Below are 17,117 nucleotides of genomic sequence, written 5' to 3'. Positions count from 1 at the left end.
ACTGGGCAGAGCCAGAGGCTCCTGAGTTGGGAGGAACAAACACCGACACTTATAAAAATATTTTAAGGGAGGTTTACAAGTGATTTTTTTTCCAAGAAGACAATAAATTTCAACTTCCCGTCAAGGAAAGGATTCAATGTATTTAGGATTTTCATATACTAAATAAGAAGAAGAAATGAAATAAAGAAGTCCCCCTGTAGGTTAGACTAACACACTTTAAGCCTCAGACTATGTGTCTGATTCATCAGAAGTCCAACAGAACACTCATCCGTTCACTATCTACATAAACTAGCACTTCTCAACATTTTGACACAGAATATAAACTTGTGAGCCAGATTCCAGAAATAACTGTGTATCCTCCCAGCTAATATGACAGACAAGGGCCCATACTGGGGACTCTGTGGTGCACCTGTCAAGGGTGAGCACCTGCAAAGACACTTATAACGGGAGCAGGGATGACAAGTGACACAGAGTGACTGAAAATCCTCAACCCTGCTGTGGCAATTCCGGAAATAAGTCATCATTTGGTGTCTGTTCTGCACAGTCATTAAAATTTCCCAAGCACAGGCCAAAATGGCTGACAGCAAGAAAAAGACATGTCTCGTGTAAGGAAAAACCAAAAGCCAGAAGTGGTAAATTGATATTTATTTTCTTTTCATCCACACCCAAACACCTGGATTTTGATTTTTTTTTTTTCCTCTGGTGAAGGTATCTATTTAGACTCTACTCAGATGAGTCATGTTTTGGATAAAGTGTCTTTCAAAGCACCAGTTCTTCACAGGGGTTAGGTAACTTTTCATTTTCCATCATGGGTATGAAATTGACATTTGAAGCCAGGCAAATATTGTACAGAAAACGGTGTGAAAGGAGAGGAGTCCCAAGTCTCGTTTGACACGGTTCATCTCAAGCGCTGCAAGCAGCTTCCAGATAAGAGGATCGATGGCACCCTCACTGCCAGCTCCTGTTCCCAGCGGCACGAGGGACACCACGTGGGCCGATGAGATGAGGCAGGTGTGTGTCCCCAGCCCAGGAATCTCTTGGGAACCTGCTACAGACCTCTCACCGAAAGCGTAACTGGCATCATCGTGAGATGCCAGATCTTGCTGCACTATGACAATTTTTCAGTTCAACAAGTCTCGGGAAATGAATTTCCTACTCTCGCCTGTACATTTCAGAATGGAAACAGAATCCAAACCATGACAACACAGGTGGGAAACACCGTAAGTGGTGTGATCAATGTATGGTGGGAATCCAGAGGAGGTGCAGCCCCCTCCCCCAGCCTGATGGAGAAAGTGCAGCCTAATGGGGTAGGGGACGGGGGTAGCTAACTCAGTGACAGAGAACTTGTCTTAAATGGGCATCAGATTTGATCCCCAGCACACTCCACAGTGACACCCAGAAACACAACAACCTCAACTGTCTACAGTGTCATCCAGCAACATAGCAACTTCAACTGTCTTTAGCTTAGAGGGCCCACTGTGGGTCAGCCATGATTCCAAATGCTTTTCACATTTTACCTAAGGGAATCCTTACAAACCAATGAGAGATATAATAACAAAATGTAACATCCATTAAAGGCACCATTCTAAGGACTTTATCTTCAACTCATTTAATCCCCACATCAAATCCATCGTCTATCTGTCTGTCTATCATCTATCATTTATCTCTATCAGCTATCTATCTTATCATCTGTGTTATACAGACAGAGAAACTGAGGCACCAATAGCATTGATTTTCACTGGGTCATTCAGCTGGTGGGGACGGTTGAGCGGTCCTTTGAAATCAGGTATGCTGGCAGCAACACCCAAGTGCTTCATCGTGTTAATAACACAGCTTCGCCCAACACTGTTCTGTGTTTACCGATAAGGAAGTTCTGCTGGGGCAGGAGAGATGGCTTACAGGTTAAGAACACCTGCTGCTCTTGCAGAAGACCCGGGTTTGTTTTCCAACCCCACATGGTGGCTCACATCTCTATTTCTGGTGACAAGGGACCTGACATCCTCTTCTGGCCACCACAGGCACTGCATGCATGTGGAACACAAACGTGTGTAAGCCAACATTCATGCACATAAAACAAAACGAATTTTTGTTGTTGTTGTTGTTTAAAAAAAAAAGTCTTGCTGATTTGGGGGGAGAAGCTAGATATAAAATGCAGGTGGCTTGCTTGCCTGCAGAACCTAAATTCTACTAACAGCCAATGGCTGCCAACTTGTGTAAATTCAGCTTTTAACATAATCCAAAATGCTAGAAAACACTTTCTTTTCCCTATCTGTGGGAAGCTTGCAGAGCGCATCAGAATGGAAGAGCACCGGCCCTCTTCTTATCATCACTGGCTTATATTTTTACAAGTCTACACGGCTATTCTGGTCTGTGGCAGCTCAGAGACCACAGTGTGGGTACAGCATCAGGTTGGGACAGAGCACCAGACAACCCTGCAGCAGGGGATGGAGGAAGACACGTCATCTGAGGCCTGAAGCTTGTGGTTTACTTGTCCTGGGTACCTCATAATGGATACCATCAGCTTGTTCTTTCTAGGAACCTAGTATTGACATTGTCACCCTTCATGTCTGAGGAGTCACCACTGGGGTGAAAGTGGGGGTGACAATATGCTCTACAGAAAGACAGCTCTGGGTCTATTTCCTCTGGGTTGCCTGCTACTCAAGAGCCCGAGCTGAGACTCTCCATCATAGACTGGTCTTGATGGTCTCATTAACAAGATCTAGCGCCCGACTAAGGCAACACCTTGTCTAGCACGGGAAGGTGACACCATCAGGTTTTCTTGACTAGGTTTCAAATGCAAGGCTTGTGAAAAAGAGTAGAGTAGCATGTGGTGGAGTGGAAAACCTAGGCAGCAAGCTGAAGTCAAGAGACAGCCAGCCCCATCTCTGACTGGAGAGACTCGAGCAGAAAGAAGCCAGTGGCAAACAGCCCTTAAGCTAATGAGATTCACCAACTACAATGGCCCAGCTGTGTCCCAGGAGGCCCTCTGTGTCCTAGGAGGTGACTCCTGCAGTTGTCCCCTGCGGTAGGTCCCTTACCCATTGGACAGTGCCAATTGGAGATGACACAGGAGATCAGAGGGAGGAGGAGAGAGAGCAGAGGACCCCAATACACCTCAGGCCTTGCACCATGCTCTCGGGGTGGCTGCATCCCCCCCTCCCCAGCAGGGCCTCTTCAATGATGCTCCTGTTCTCCCAGGCTCCCACTTTTACACCCAGTGTCTCAATGGCTTCTCACTATTGTCGACATCTGAGCAACCCACCTAGTTCCCCTGATTCTGTGTGTTTCCACAAGTAGTTCCTTAATTAGATCATCCTCCGAGCTCACACTTTGCAGCCTCTTATTTTACTGGGAACAGTGTGTAACATGGCATAAAGAGTAACTAGCATTTAAAAAATGGGGAGAGGGACAGGCCATCAGAGCAGTGTTCGTGAGAGCTGTGAAGAGGGGTCTCACTCTGTGTGCATGCGTGTGCGTATGGGCATGTGTGTATGCAGATGTGTGTGTGTGTGTGCACTCGAGTGTGTGTACTGTGCATAGGCACATGTGTGCCATTGTATGTGGAGACCAGAAGTCAACATCAGGCTTCTCCCCTAGCAAGCTCCACCTTATAAGAAACAGTGCTTAGATGCTTCAAAGAAGGTGTCAAAGCCTGTGCCTTAAAAATGTTGTTAGGTCTGCGGACCTGTTCTAGCCTCTTAGGGAGGAGCGCTGGCTTTCTCTCTCTTCATACAACACAGGTGTGTCCACGTTCCTTGTTTGCCTTTCTCCTCTTTTTCCCTGTGGTGACCCAAGCAGGGCTTTCCATGAAACCCCAGTACCAGACGCACAAGTCAGGGTGCCAGACATTTTGTTAAGTTTCAAGGAATAGAGTATTGAGCTAAGAAGTCACATGCCTCTCTTAATTACAGTTCTCATTAAACCCAATACTTCTAAACCCAGGCACGTATTGAAGCCCTACTGTGTGTCAGGCATCATACTAGACTCTGCAGACAAATGAATGAAGAGCAAGACACACACAGTCCCTGCCCTCAATGGTAAGCATTGGGGGAATGGAGACAAGAAGGGGGAAGGCAGGAGCTGAAACAGGGGAATGGAAGAGTTAATGAAAACTTACGCAAATAAGCTTCTAATTATAACTCCTGACACACAGTTCATAGGCAAATTGGAACTAGATAGGAGGACAACAGGTCCCTCGGGTAACTTGATCCCTGTTGGAAACTTGGACCTGCTGCTATTGGCCTCGGGGTTCACCTGTAAGATGGGCAACGACTTGTCTTCTGCTGCTGAACATGGGCGACTCTGGGTTTGCATAGTTATGCACTCGGGCTCAAGTTTTAAGATGTTGGAGGTGAGTGCAACACTCACTCCCTGATTTCAAGGCTTCCTAAGTGTCCAGTGCCTCTTCTGCCAAGCAAGGATTTTAGTGTTTGACGAGCTGTGAATCAAAGCTAAACGGGGCAGCTGGGAGGAGCAGGTCTGTCTGGTGGCTAAGAAGAAAGCTCATGCATTTTTTTTTTTTTTTTTGGTCTGGAGCGCTGGGGATGTTTTTACTCACCCAGGTAAAGACAATAAGCGTTTGGATCAACTCTTTGGGGAACCAAGAGGGAAGAGGCTCTTGGTGGACACATGGTTGCCAATAGTCCCTGTTTCCCAGGATATGGTGCATCTAGAGCCCCCAGAACTATTCCCATCTCTCTGACCACTGTCTCATCAGCATCCTGCTTCCAGGGATACAAGGAATCAGAACTAACAGAGATCTGCACTTCTGAAACGCTAGAAGCAGCCTCTGCCTGCTGCTTTCTCTGGTTTCCCAATGCCCTGACTAAAACAAATTTTGTCTCCAGTTCGTCTTCTCACTTGGTGATCTGACCTACTACAGACAAAAAAGCATTGAATTTTGGGGGGTCTTATTTGGGTAATTCATAGCTTTTGATGTTTTTATGTAACATTCAATACTCAATAAATAAATGGAGTTTTTTGCTATTGTGCTAGACATTTTGTTAGTTTCAAGGAGTAATGAGCTGGGCCCACATGGAGCCTGGCCTTAAGGGGTTTACAATGTAGGCACAGAGATGGACAATTAAACTAGTAATTGCAATAAATTATGGTAAGTGTTACATAGGGTGATCAAAGGCACTTGTCTCCAGAGTCAAGGAAGGCTTCTGGGGGGGGGGTAGAAATCCCTTTAAATGAGTATGTAAAAGAAGGCAAAGATCTGGACGTGAGAAGCTAGTGGGTGAGAGAGAGCCCATTTTCAGGACAAGTAGTAACAAGCTTTCCCCAAAAGTGATGGGCAAAGTCTTTCTTTAGGGGAAAGAGACATGCTAAAAGAAGTTCACTCTAGCTGTAGAGAAAGACGGAAGAAAAAGCAGGAAGGTGGCTCCCACCAGCTGTGGGAGCTGGGATAGGAGGGCAGCTTTATTTGGAGGTCGCTGGGAGACCCCCGAAGGGTTCTAAACAAGAAGTTTCATGGTTACTTGTGTGTTGAGGATAGGTCCTGTTTATGGCAATGTGAGGTATGGACCAGAGGGCTTCGAGACTGGAGAAGGGTCACTTTTAGATGACACAATAATCCAGCCAAGTGGCAATACTGATCTAGACTAGGGTGTTGACTCAAGATATACACACAGACATTGTTGAGCAGTTTAGGTTAGGTGGAAGGACATACCGATGAGCTACATGGAGACGGAGACGAGTAAGGACCCTGAAGGCTGTTCTCGTGGATTGTACCACCTGCCTCGGGAAAGTCTACCCTCAGAAGGAGCAGACATATCGAGTAAAGGGAAGCATCACTGGTAGACATTACATTCAGGGACTTGGAAGCAGTTTAAGGTACCCTCATGAAGACAGTGAGCCGTTGGACCAAGAGAACCAAGAGAGATGTCTGGGTGGGACAGAGAATGGAATGTGTTCGCCGATAGATGGTAGTGTGGCTTGGATGTGAACTGTCCCCCAGAGGCTTTGTGTTTGAACATGTGGTCCCCAGCTGGCCACACTATTTTGGAAGATTGTAGAATCTTCAGGAGGTGGAGGAGCCCTGCTGGAGAAAGTAGGTCACTAGGGGCGGGCCTTTCATAGCTCGGCTCCACTTCCTGTCTGTCTGCACTCTGCTTCCTGTCTGCACTCTGCTTCCTGTCTGCAGCCGCCATCCTGCTACCTGCCTCATACCCCCGCTGCCACGCCCACTGCTCCTTGATAGGTGTTTGGCCACAACAACAGACAGCAGCTACAGCCACAGGCAGTGTGTGTGTGTGTGTGTCTGTGTGTGTGTGTGTGTGTGTGTGTGTGTGTGTGTGTGTGTGTGTGTGCGCGTGCGTAGGAGAGGACACTGGGAAAGAACCAGGCCTAGCATCTGGTAACCCTCCGGGAAAGAATCTACAAAGGAGCAACAGGATGGCGGTGTGCATGAGGTCTCCCCAGAGTCCCAGGACATGGGCAGTGCTATCCTGGAGCCAAGCTGCCGGTGGGCACATCCTGGCCGCACTGTCCAATGAGGTGGTCTTCACCTGCACACATAACTTCCTGAGCCTCTGTTTCCCTCATTTTCAAGCAATAACTACAACACTACTATAATGCCCACTTCTCCAAGTTGTTCTGAGGAGAAGACCGGATAGATGCAAAGGGCCTTAGAACAGGGCCTGCTACGCCCTGCCTACCAGGAGTTTATTTTTAATCGTATCTGATAGTAAACAAACTGCAGCGTTCATTCGGTTTGCAAGTAGTGTCCCCAGACAGCAGAAGGCTCCTAAGGATGGGCTGCTTGCACCAACCTGCCCTACCTAAGCTGAGCCTGTTTGTAGGCACCTTCAAATCAAAGGCAGACTTGCCTTTGAATACGGTGTTCACCAAACAAACAGATATCCTTTGTCCCTCTCGTTTCCCCAACAATCCAAGAAGCAGAGAGACTTGTTTCTCAACCGAGACCGACTTACTGACGTCATGTGGAATCTCACGGCCGAATGGGAATTTGAACCCCAGTTTTCTGGCTGCAGTTCAGTCCTGTTCCGCTCGCTCTTAGACCCCGTATCACCAGCACTACAAAATGTTTTGAGACAGGTTTCCATAACTCCTGCCATGTTTGTTGTGTGCCCCCGGTGCCACCAGAGAGGCTGTGGCATAATGTTTTGTACCTCAGCATTCTCGTCTTTCTTCCCTCCATCTGAACAATGTGGAACGTCAATGCCGACCCACTGTAAATACCAAATCTCAGATCAAAACACTTTTGGCGTGTGCCAATGGCCCAGGAGGAAAAGAATGGAGGCCGTGGGAAAAGACCAGACAGACTTACTTTGGGTTCTTTTCCTTTTACTTGGGTCTAAGAAAATCCAGCAGGTGTGTGTATGTGAGTGTCCAGAGTGTGTATGTGTGTGTATATATGCATGTGTGCATGTGTGTGCCTGTGTGCTCGTGTATGTGTTGTGTTTCGTGTGCATATGTGTGTGTGTGCCCGAGTGTGTGTGTGTGTGTGCCCGAGTGTGTGTGTGTGTGTGCCCGTGTGTGTGTGTACTCAGGTTCACATAAAATATAATACTATACAGTCAGAACTCTGAAGAGGTAGATGGTGTCTTCAAGTCTGTGTTTAGGACACAAGACTGAGTCACAAGGGTTATCCTGCATCAATGCTGTGTTCCTACAAGGAAGACTGTGAGGTGAGTCACCACGCCATCAGGCACTTCATCAAAGTTCCTCAACTTGGTTGTCTCCGGGCAACATGGGGCTCCGAGCAGCCACAATTAAAGCCAGAGTAGCTGACATGGGAAAGGCTGCTGATCATTACAGTGTCGAGAAAGAGCCAGGTGGGGACGATGATGGATTAAAAGTGGGCATTTAGCCTTAACTCTCCTCCTCAATTCTACAGAAACACAGGAAAGGGATTGTATTACAGGCAAAACCCCACAGGGACAAAGGAAAAAAAGGGATAACAGCAATGAAATTTTGGATGCTGGAGAGCAGATGGGCAAGTGGTAACTGACTCAACCCACCTGGAAGTGTCTGAGGCAGGAGTGGGAAAGTGAAGAAGAAAACAGACGTGTGTTGTGTAACCTCCACACGGCTCAGGAGCTAGCAGGACCAGGTCTCCTCAAGTCAGAGTTAATAGTGAGGGAAAGTGAAGAAGAAAACAGACGTGTGTTGTGTAACCTCCACACGGCTCAGGAGCTGGCAGGACCAGGTCTCCTCAAGTCAGAGTTAATACTGAGGGAAAGTGAAGACGAAACCAGACGTGTGTTGTGTAACCTCCACACGGCTCAGGAGCTAGCAGGACCAGGTCTCCCCAAGTCAGAGTTAATATTGAGGGTAAGGGCAAAGGGGATGAAGGAGAGCCTTCCTGAGAGTCTTCAGGACCCCGATGCTCTTCCTTCATAGAGCTACACAACCAACAAATGGCCCTGCCCTCCCAGTCCACCATCCCGGGCTCTGCCACGGGATTCTGTAGCTGCTCCCACCAGTAGCCTAATCTGTGCCTCCATGGCTTTTCTTGACCAGGGAGATACTGTCATTGTCTGGGAGGCTTGCTTTGGCCCCTGGGCAGAAGTGACAGTGAGCCTTGCCAGAGCTTTCGACATAAAAGACATTGCGTGCCCCCACGTCCTCTGTGGGAATTTCTGGTACAGGAGAAGAATATGCCCTGGTCACCTGCTGGCCCAAGAAGAATGAGTGCCTTGTGGGACAGGGCAGACCTGAGGCCACCACCGCTAGCCAAGCCCAGCCAAGCCCGGCTACCATGCAGGCTCATAGGCTAGAAGCGAGCACCTGTAGCCGTGTCTGCCCCTGCTATTCCTTGGCTATTTGTTCCACAGCATGACTGGCAGGGATGGAAATAGGGACCTAGAAATAGAACACTGCTGTGATAAAAACAACAGTGTGTGCCACTGACATTTGGAACAGGTGGCAGAATCATAAATCGAATGTGCTGCGGGATTATTCCTAAGCTGAAATACGATAAAGAGGAGGAAAATAAACGGAAGACAAGATTATACCCCATGTGCTGTGATGGCAAAATATTTAGTATAAATGTTGTTGACAATAGCACGGGATAGTTTTAATCTGTATGTACCTAAAGCCTTTGAGAAAGGAGAATAATGAATGACAGAGTGCCCTGGACAGTTTTATGTCAACTTGACACACCCTAAAGTCATTTGAGAGGAGGGAACCTCAATTAAGAAAATGCCTCCATCCGATAAGGCTGTGGGCAAGCCTGCAGGGCATTTTCTTAATTGGTAATTTATGGGGGAGGGACCAGACCTTTGTGAGTGGTGCCATCCCTGGGCTGTGGTCCTGGGTTCTATAAGAAAGCAGGCTGAACAAGCCATGAGGAGAAAGCCAGTCAGCCAGTCAGCAGCTCTCCTCCATGGCCTCTGCATCAGCTCCTGCCTCCTGGATCCTGCACTGTTTGAGTTCCTGCCCTGAGACCCCTCAGTGATGGACTGTCACCTGAAAGAGTAAGCCAAATAAACCCTTTCCTCCCCAAGTTGCTTTGGCAATGGTGTTTCAACACAGCAACAGAAACCCTAAGACACAGGCCAAGTAGTCTCAGGCCAAGACAGTAAGGACAAGACAAACAGACGAAGTGGGAGAGGCCAGAGGCATAGGAAAGGCATTCGTGTGGCCTTGGTGTAAGTCTGAGACATGGCCCCTTGCTGCCTCCTTCGGGGGCAGCATTGACTTTTCTCGGCATGGCTTCGAGGTATCTGTGTTTGAAGGGCTGCCTGAGGCCTCCAAGAGCTAGAGACTCAACACTCGTTCACGTCTTATCTCGGCATTCCTTCTAGGGTCCAGCACTCGGCTGTTGTGACTTGAACAAACAAACAAATAAATGACCTTAAACAAGGCTCTTAAACTCTACAGACTTGAGTTTCCTTGACTTCTATCAGTGTTCTTTCCACAATGGCTTTGTCCCAATTCCCAAGCCACAGAACTCCTGAAGTCTATTTAGTTTAAGATCACTCCTCAAAAGTCAGAGGATAGCACCCTCCCAGATGAAGCCCCTCATCTCCCTAGAGCATGGAGCCCACGTCAGACCACGGGCACGGCTGGCAAGGGTGGTCTACGGAAGAGTGAGGAGAGGGGTAACCTGGTGTGTGCAGTATTTAAAGGCTGTTTCTGGTCCACCTGGAGAACTTTATTTGGTCATCTCGTCTGAGGGGAGCAAGCTATTCCTGGGACAGTATTAGATCCAAACTCACCCCTGGAAAATGCTGGCCAGGAGTACAAGTAGGAGCCGGGAGGGAGCCCTTGATTTCTGAGGTGAGTGAGAGCAGAGTCTTGTCCATATGAAGATTGTAAATGTGAGGCACTCGGGGCTGCAGTCTGTCAGTTCACACTAACAATTCACACCTTCCTGGGCTTCTGCCTCAAACTAGACCAGCTGAAGCCCCAGCAGACTTATAAAACTTCTCTGCCAGGCATGGACCATGCTTTCTGATTCCGGCATTCCCTCCCTGTGTGCCCTACAGACACCAGGCAAAGCCATGCGAGCCACAACAATCAGATACAATGTCACCCTCTGAGCACAGCTACAGAGCACACGTGACCGGGGGCTCACGCTAGGCGGGTCCTATCAGCTTCAAGCATAAGCCCACATAGGCAAACTCGGTGTCTACCATATCATGACTGCAGAGAAGGCAAAGGAAGGACATGGGAGACGTCTGACATGAAGACGGAGACCAGACATCAAGGGGTGGGTGGCGGTGAGAAGCACCGTGAGCCGAGTCTCTCGAGGGTGGTAACGAAGCGAAGAGTTCCTTAACCGGATTAGAATAGAGCCCTCTGTGCAGCCTGCCAACTGCCTGCGTGGGCTACCACACCTGGCAGGGCTGGCTGGAGGGCGGCAGCCGCAGAGCCTTCCTTTCTTGGCCACGGCTCCCTCCTGTCTTCCTGCTTCCTTCTCCCCACAGGTTTGGCGGAATGTGGGTGGTTGCACCTCCTGGGTACCCGGGAAGGAGCCCAGCTTTCTCTTAAGAAGACTTCTGCCACTGGCCTACCACTCAATGGCCTTAGCACGTACAGTGTCGCTGTAGGGACAGTCACATATCCACGTCTGGAAGAGGCACACTTTGCTTCCTACCTGATGGGGCAGTTCATCCCATGTTACCTACCTCCCCCGTCACCACACGGAGGACAGCCATGGCTGCTATTGACAGGAGCCTTCATCTGGGCATCTCTGACTGCTGACACTTCCCGGCTTAATCATATTGTGGGAAGCAGGAGATTGCCACAGTGTCACTGAAATCTTTGGGGGTGTAAACTAAGTGACAGATGATTGCTACTGGAACTATTATTAACTGTGAAATATCCTTCACATTCCATTTTAGATACTTGGTCCCCACCTGCTATTGAGATAGGTGTTAGCTGTCCCCAGAAAGTAAAACCAGGGCCCATAGTGCATCATGAGCCAATGAAATAATACATGGGACCCCCCCCACCAGATGAAAAACACAAAAATACCTCTCCAGCTGGCCAAGGAGCATGTGTCGGACAAGTAGACTTCACATTGGCTCACTCACGATGCATAAAAAATGACAAGTCCCAACAAGGATACCTTAGTCCCCATCCGGTCCTCACCACCAGACCCTTGAAATGCCACTAGGCAGGGCAGCACAGTGGTGTGTCTTCCTTGGACCCCTCCCACTCTCCAGAGTTCTTTCTCACCTTTCTCTCGCTAATCCACATTAGCTCTGTGCTCTCCTTTCCGTCCCCTATTCTTGGGTGTGAAACAATGAACTCAGAACCACTCTCTTGGATGGTTTGTGCTGGGTGACCATTAGTGGCTCAGCACCCTAATTCCTTAAGTTAAGCTGGAGAGAAATCTCACATAAAGGAAGGAAGTCACTGGAAACCTACCTTAGAAGGTTCTATTGTGTTGTGTGCCAGCTCTTCTCCCTCCTTCTCTCTCTCTCTCTCTCTCTCTCTCTCTCTCTCTCTCTCTCTCTCTCTCTCTCTCCCTCTCTCTCTCTCTCTCCCTCCCTCCCTCCCTTTCTCCCTCTCTCCTTCCTTATTGGTCATGAAGTGATTTCCTCTACTATACGTGTCTGACTCCGTGACCTTGTGTCCAAGCACATGGAACCAAACTACCATGGACTGAACTCTCTCTACAGTTGTGAGCCAAAGGAATCCCCACTCCCCTAAGTTGTTTGCCAGCTACTTTGTCACAGCAACACAAAGACAACCAACACAAGGATGCTGGCATTATGCTAGCCATCTTTGTAAGCATTGCTGACCTTCTTCTGGAGAAACACAACCAGGCGCTGGGTAACTTGGTAAAAACGAGATGGCTGCACAGCAATCACTCTGTCCTTCTCAAGATTGAGGAAAGGGGCCATTGGGATGGCTCAGCAGACAAAGATGCCTGCTGCCAAGCCTGATGACCTGAGTTCTAGCCCTGGGATCTACGTAAAGGAAGGAGAAAACTAACTCTCCCAAACTGTCCTCTGATGGTCACATGCACACTACAGCAGGAAGCTCACCATGAAGCAGTGGGGGAAGATTCTGCCACAGAAACATCTGTAAGAACCAGGGCTCAGCCCTGAGCGCACTTATGGGAAGTAATTGGTGAAAACACGCCGTCCTCAGTGAACTGAAAGAGAATAACAGACGTGGCACTGCTTGTTCAACAGCCACCCAGACATCTGTAGACACAGCCACCGTTGTCACACAGCACTGGGAGGGACTTGACTTATGTGGATACAGAGTTTTGGAAGGATGGAATGATCACGTCTGGGGGACCATTTAACTTATGTCTGCTTTGCTGGTCAAATCTTCGATGGCTCCCTACTCCTCATGAACCTCAACACGGGCTCCTCCGTGCTCTCTGGAATGTGGCTTCATTTGGTCTTCACTGTTGTTTGTTTCCCTGGTCCCCTCTCCCTGTCCTTCATTCTCAGAGTCCATTAAGGGGCAGGGCAGCCCGTCATTCAGTCATAAGAGGCACTCTGAAAAAAGGATGGAGACAAAAGCAGACAAAAATCTCAAGGGCCTTTTGAAAGCCTTCAGCATCCAAGAAGACAGAATCGAGCAGAGCCTGCAGGTCCTCGAGAGTAAAATACACAGAAAGAGCCGTGCTGAGGGTTGGGGAACTCTGGCTGTGGGGAGGGAGGGGAAGGAAGTGAGGACCTTGCGCCTGCAAGGTAGAGAAGCTATGAGAGGAGAGGCACCCTTCCCAGTGAGATGAGTTTCCCTCTCTTCCTCTTTGAAATTAGTGGCAACAGCAGGGATCACTGTGTCACAGACTGGGTGGCTGGCAACGGTGCAGGTCATTTACCTCGTTAATTGTGTCACATCCCTATGAGGCCAGCTCTTCTACCATCCCCATTTCCTTCCCGAGAAAGTGAAGGACAGAGTGCGGCTAAGTGGTTTGTCCTGATCACATGAGACAGGTGACAGAGCCAGGTCCAGCTCGAGGCTGCTTGTTTCTCACCGTCGTGCCCATCTTTCGCCAACCCTATTCTGTTCCTTTCTTGATACATGTTGTGTGGGCTTAGCCTGCTTTGGAGACGACCAAAAAAGGGAAGGAAAAATATCAGAGGACACATGGTTTAAAACAAAGGAAGGAGTGGAGTGTTACTAATACAAAGCTGATTTGTGCCCTCTTTCATGAAATACAGATTAAAAAAAAGAAAAAGAAAAAGAAAAAAACTCCATGACAATGTTCATGGAAAGGACACAAAATTCAGGTATTTCCAGAGCGACCATACATCCTGAGTTGCTGGTGGCCGTATCCCCAGTGTACGCGCAGAGGACACACACTGAGCTTTCTCCACTGGAACCTTTCCTCCATGTTTTGCTGCCCCATTGTCCCTGTCCTTTCTGCAATGGACCTGCCTATCAGGACCCTCCTGGTGTCCATGTCACTGCGATTTCAAATTCTCTGAGTACTGAGGATGGAGTAGTCATCTTCAGGCCTGGCACAGTTCTGCAAGGGCTACTACCTACAGACGTCTGTAAAGGCCTGGGGAGAATTCTGTCTCTTGGAACAAATAAAGTTTTCTAGAGCACCATTGTCTGGCAAAGAAGCAGACTGGCCTCTGTCGTCGGCACCTCTAAACAGACTTCACCAACTGGCCGGGGTGTCTTGGTTATTCTTTACTCTTTAGAAAGTAATTCAGTTCTTCATATAGGCATGTGTTTGTATACGTGAGCGCAGTGCCCGTGTCAGCCAGAAGAGGGCTTTGGATCCCCTGGAGTTGGAAGTACAAGTGGCTGTAAGTTGACCGATGTGAGTGCTGGCATCAGGTGCTATTGACCACTGAGCCACTTTTGCTACTCTTAATGGACCCCTTGCCCCACGTGTGAAATTAAAACAACATGGTGCCCATGGCCAGCTCCTAGGTAGTTTCTGGATGAAGGATGCCCATAGTTTGGAAAGATCAACAACTGATTCAAGATTTGAACTTTGAACTACTTGACGGCAGCCTGACCTCCAGGGAAAGAAGGGAGATGGAGATGAGACCACTATGTGATCAGTGACCATGAAATCAAGAAAAACTTTTAGATCCAAATATTCAGGTGAGTTTTCTGGGCGATGACACAGACCAATATGTCAAGAAGGAGGCGTGCCTTGAAGACACCCACATGTCACACGTGGGACCCTCCCAGACATTGTCCCCACCATCTGCTTATTTACCTGGTGTTAGCTTCTGTCCTTTATAATGAAACTGTGATCATGAAGAATCAGAATGAGGACACGCCCCGAGTCCTGTGACTCATCCTACCAACCCAAGGGAGCCGCGAGAACTCGCTAATTGTAACCCAATAGTGAGACGTATGAGTGGCCTGAAAACCCCAGAGCTTGGGCTGCTGTTAGAAACTAAGGAAGACTCCTGAAGGAATGAGCCCTTCGGAGGACTTTGACCTTGACATGTGACCTGTCTGCAGCAGTTAACAACAGATTACATCACTGTCCCCAAAGACTCTATAGGACAAGGGAGTCAGACACAGACACGGGTTCTGGTCTTTTCACAAAGCAGAGTCAGCACAGATGGCATGAGCAGTTAGCAGGAGAAGCTTTGGTTAAGGAGAACCGCAGTGCAGGGCAGGGCCTGTACCAGCAGGAGTACCCCCATTGGGATGCAGGGATGGACCTGTGTCTTCGTCAGGAAGGTGACATGGACAGCCCAGAGGCTCAATAAATTATTCCTCATTAATGTCGGTGGAAGACGACAGGACATTGTCGAGGCCAGAATACATTCTACATTGGAAATCCTTAGGTGATCAGCCCTTTGCACTTGCCCAGGTGGGTCAGATCACATGGCAACTAAAGTAACCCCACAGTCCCTCTGTCTGTCCTGGCCTGCCTGACCTCGACCTTTCTACTGCTTCTCAATTTACTCCACTGCCTCTCTCTCTCTCTCTCTTTCTCTTTCTCTCTCTGTTCTTCTGCAACAGGAATAGTGATTTGCATTTGAGGAGAAAGGAGAAGAGGGAAAAGAGAAGAGAAGGAGGAGGAGGGGAGGAGAAGAAGAAGAAGAAGAAGAAGAAGAAGAAGAAGAAGAAGAAGAAGAAGAAGAAGAAGAAGAAGAAGAAGAAGAAGAAGAAGATCAGTTCAGAATTCTCCTCCCTTGCCAGGTGGTGTCAACACACACGCCTTTAATCCCAGCACTCAGGAAGGCAGAGGCAGGTGGATGTCTGTGTTTTCAAGGCCAGCTTGGTCTACAGATTGAGTTCTAGGACAGTCAGGGCTACAAAGAGAAACCCTGTCTTGAACAACAACAAACAAACAAACAGAAAAGATTTCTCCTCCCTGAAGTGGTCTCTGTGACAGGCCTCTCAGAGACCCGTGAGCACACAGATGGAGCCTGCTTCTGTTCCTAACACCACAGCTGGAGTGGGAGGCTGCAAGCTGTGCTGAAGGTGATAAAAATACAAAACCATCATCATCACCACTGATTTGCCGCCGATAGCCTCCTACAAGCCGTATATGGTTTAGAATAGTAATTATCTTTATGAGCGATTATTCAAAGAATGCCTGGCTCTTGCTAGTAAGCAATGGAGTTGGGATAAGGAGTCTAGTCCCTATAACCGTTCATCTGGCTTCCCAAGTCCTTGATCCTTGGTGACCCCCAGTTCTTTGTGTTACCAGAGCTCAGATCCAGACTCATATCAGACAAACGTCAGTGAAGGAGCTCGAAGCCCAGAGATTTTTCACCCAGCCGTCAGCTCCCATGGTCTACTTTCAAATTACTGCTGTCTTTTGCCAGTTGGACAACAGCAGAAGCAATATGGTTCCAGAGAGGAAAGACAAACGTGAAGAAAAGATCTCCTGCAATACCCAATATCCTTGATTGAATGCCAGTGAGCATGGGATACCAAGACCCTAGGTCTGGTTTGATATTGTTAATGGAAAAGAAGATACAGGCCTCGAGGAAGCAGAAGAGGGATGCCTTCCAGAGAGCCCCAAAATATCTCCTTTGTGGACAGGGCCTGACCAGAAAGTACAGACTTCACACAGCTCAGAGGCCACAGAACATGGGAAACCAAAGCAAGGAGCTGACCTATACAGGAAAGACGAGTCGTGGTCATTAAAATGGTAACGGGCTCACAGTGAGTCCAGTGTCTGTGTTTAAAAGAATCAACTGAAACCAGTTTCTCTTAAGTGTCTATCCTAACGCAGCCAGCAGAGCTACACAATCAAAGTGAGACACTCCGAGCCACAGCAACTGATGACCTTCAAGTGTCCCTAAACCACAGGCGTGGCTGGAGAATAGCCAAAACAATTTCCATGAAATTGTATAGCAACATAGCTATATGCATGTGTATATGTGTGTAGATGTGTGTGTATGTGTATATGTGTGTGTATGTGTGTATATGTGTGTGTATATGTGTGTGTATGTGTGTATATGTGTGTGTATGTGTGTATATGTGTGTGTATGTGTGTATATGTGTGTATATGTGTATATGTGTGTGTATGTGTGTATATGTGTGTGTATGTGTGTATATGTGTATATGTGTGTAGATGTGTGTGTATGTGTGTATATGTGTGTGTATGTGTGTATATGTGCGTATATGTGTATATGTGTGTATGTGTGTATGAGTGTGTATGTACATGTGTGTGTGAGTGTGACTGTGTGTATATGAGTGTGTATGTACATATGTGTGTATGTGTGTATGAGTGTGTATGT

General features: G+C 48.1%; 1 protein-coding gene and 1 non-coding gene across 3 annotated transcripts in view; both read right to left on the bottom strand.

The window, feature by feature from the left end:
- The window catches only part of Ncald (neurocalcin delta), a 384,273-nt gene that overhangs the window by 190,315 nt on the left and 176,841 nt on the right, over positions 1-17,117 (bottom strand). The window lies entirely within an intron of this gene.
- LOC113837439 lies at positions 3,613-3,738 on the bottom strand. The gene has a single exon (XR_003488016.1). It is a non-coding gene; the product is annotated as a U6atac minor spliceosomal RNA (small nuclear RNA).

The sequence above is a fragment of the Cricetulus griseus genome, chromosome 10 (assembly GCF_003668045.3).
Source record: "Cricetulus griseus strain 17A/GY chromosome 10, alternate assembly CriGri-PICRH-1.0, whole genome shotgun sequence".
Classification (NCBI taxonomy): Eukaryota; Metazoa; Chordata; class Mammalia; order Rodentia; family Cricetidae; genus Cricetulus; species Cricetulus griseus.
Note: the sequence above shows the minus strand (reverse complement) of the source record. Positions and strands in the feature narration are given on the sequence as shown.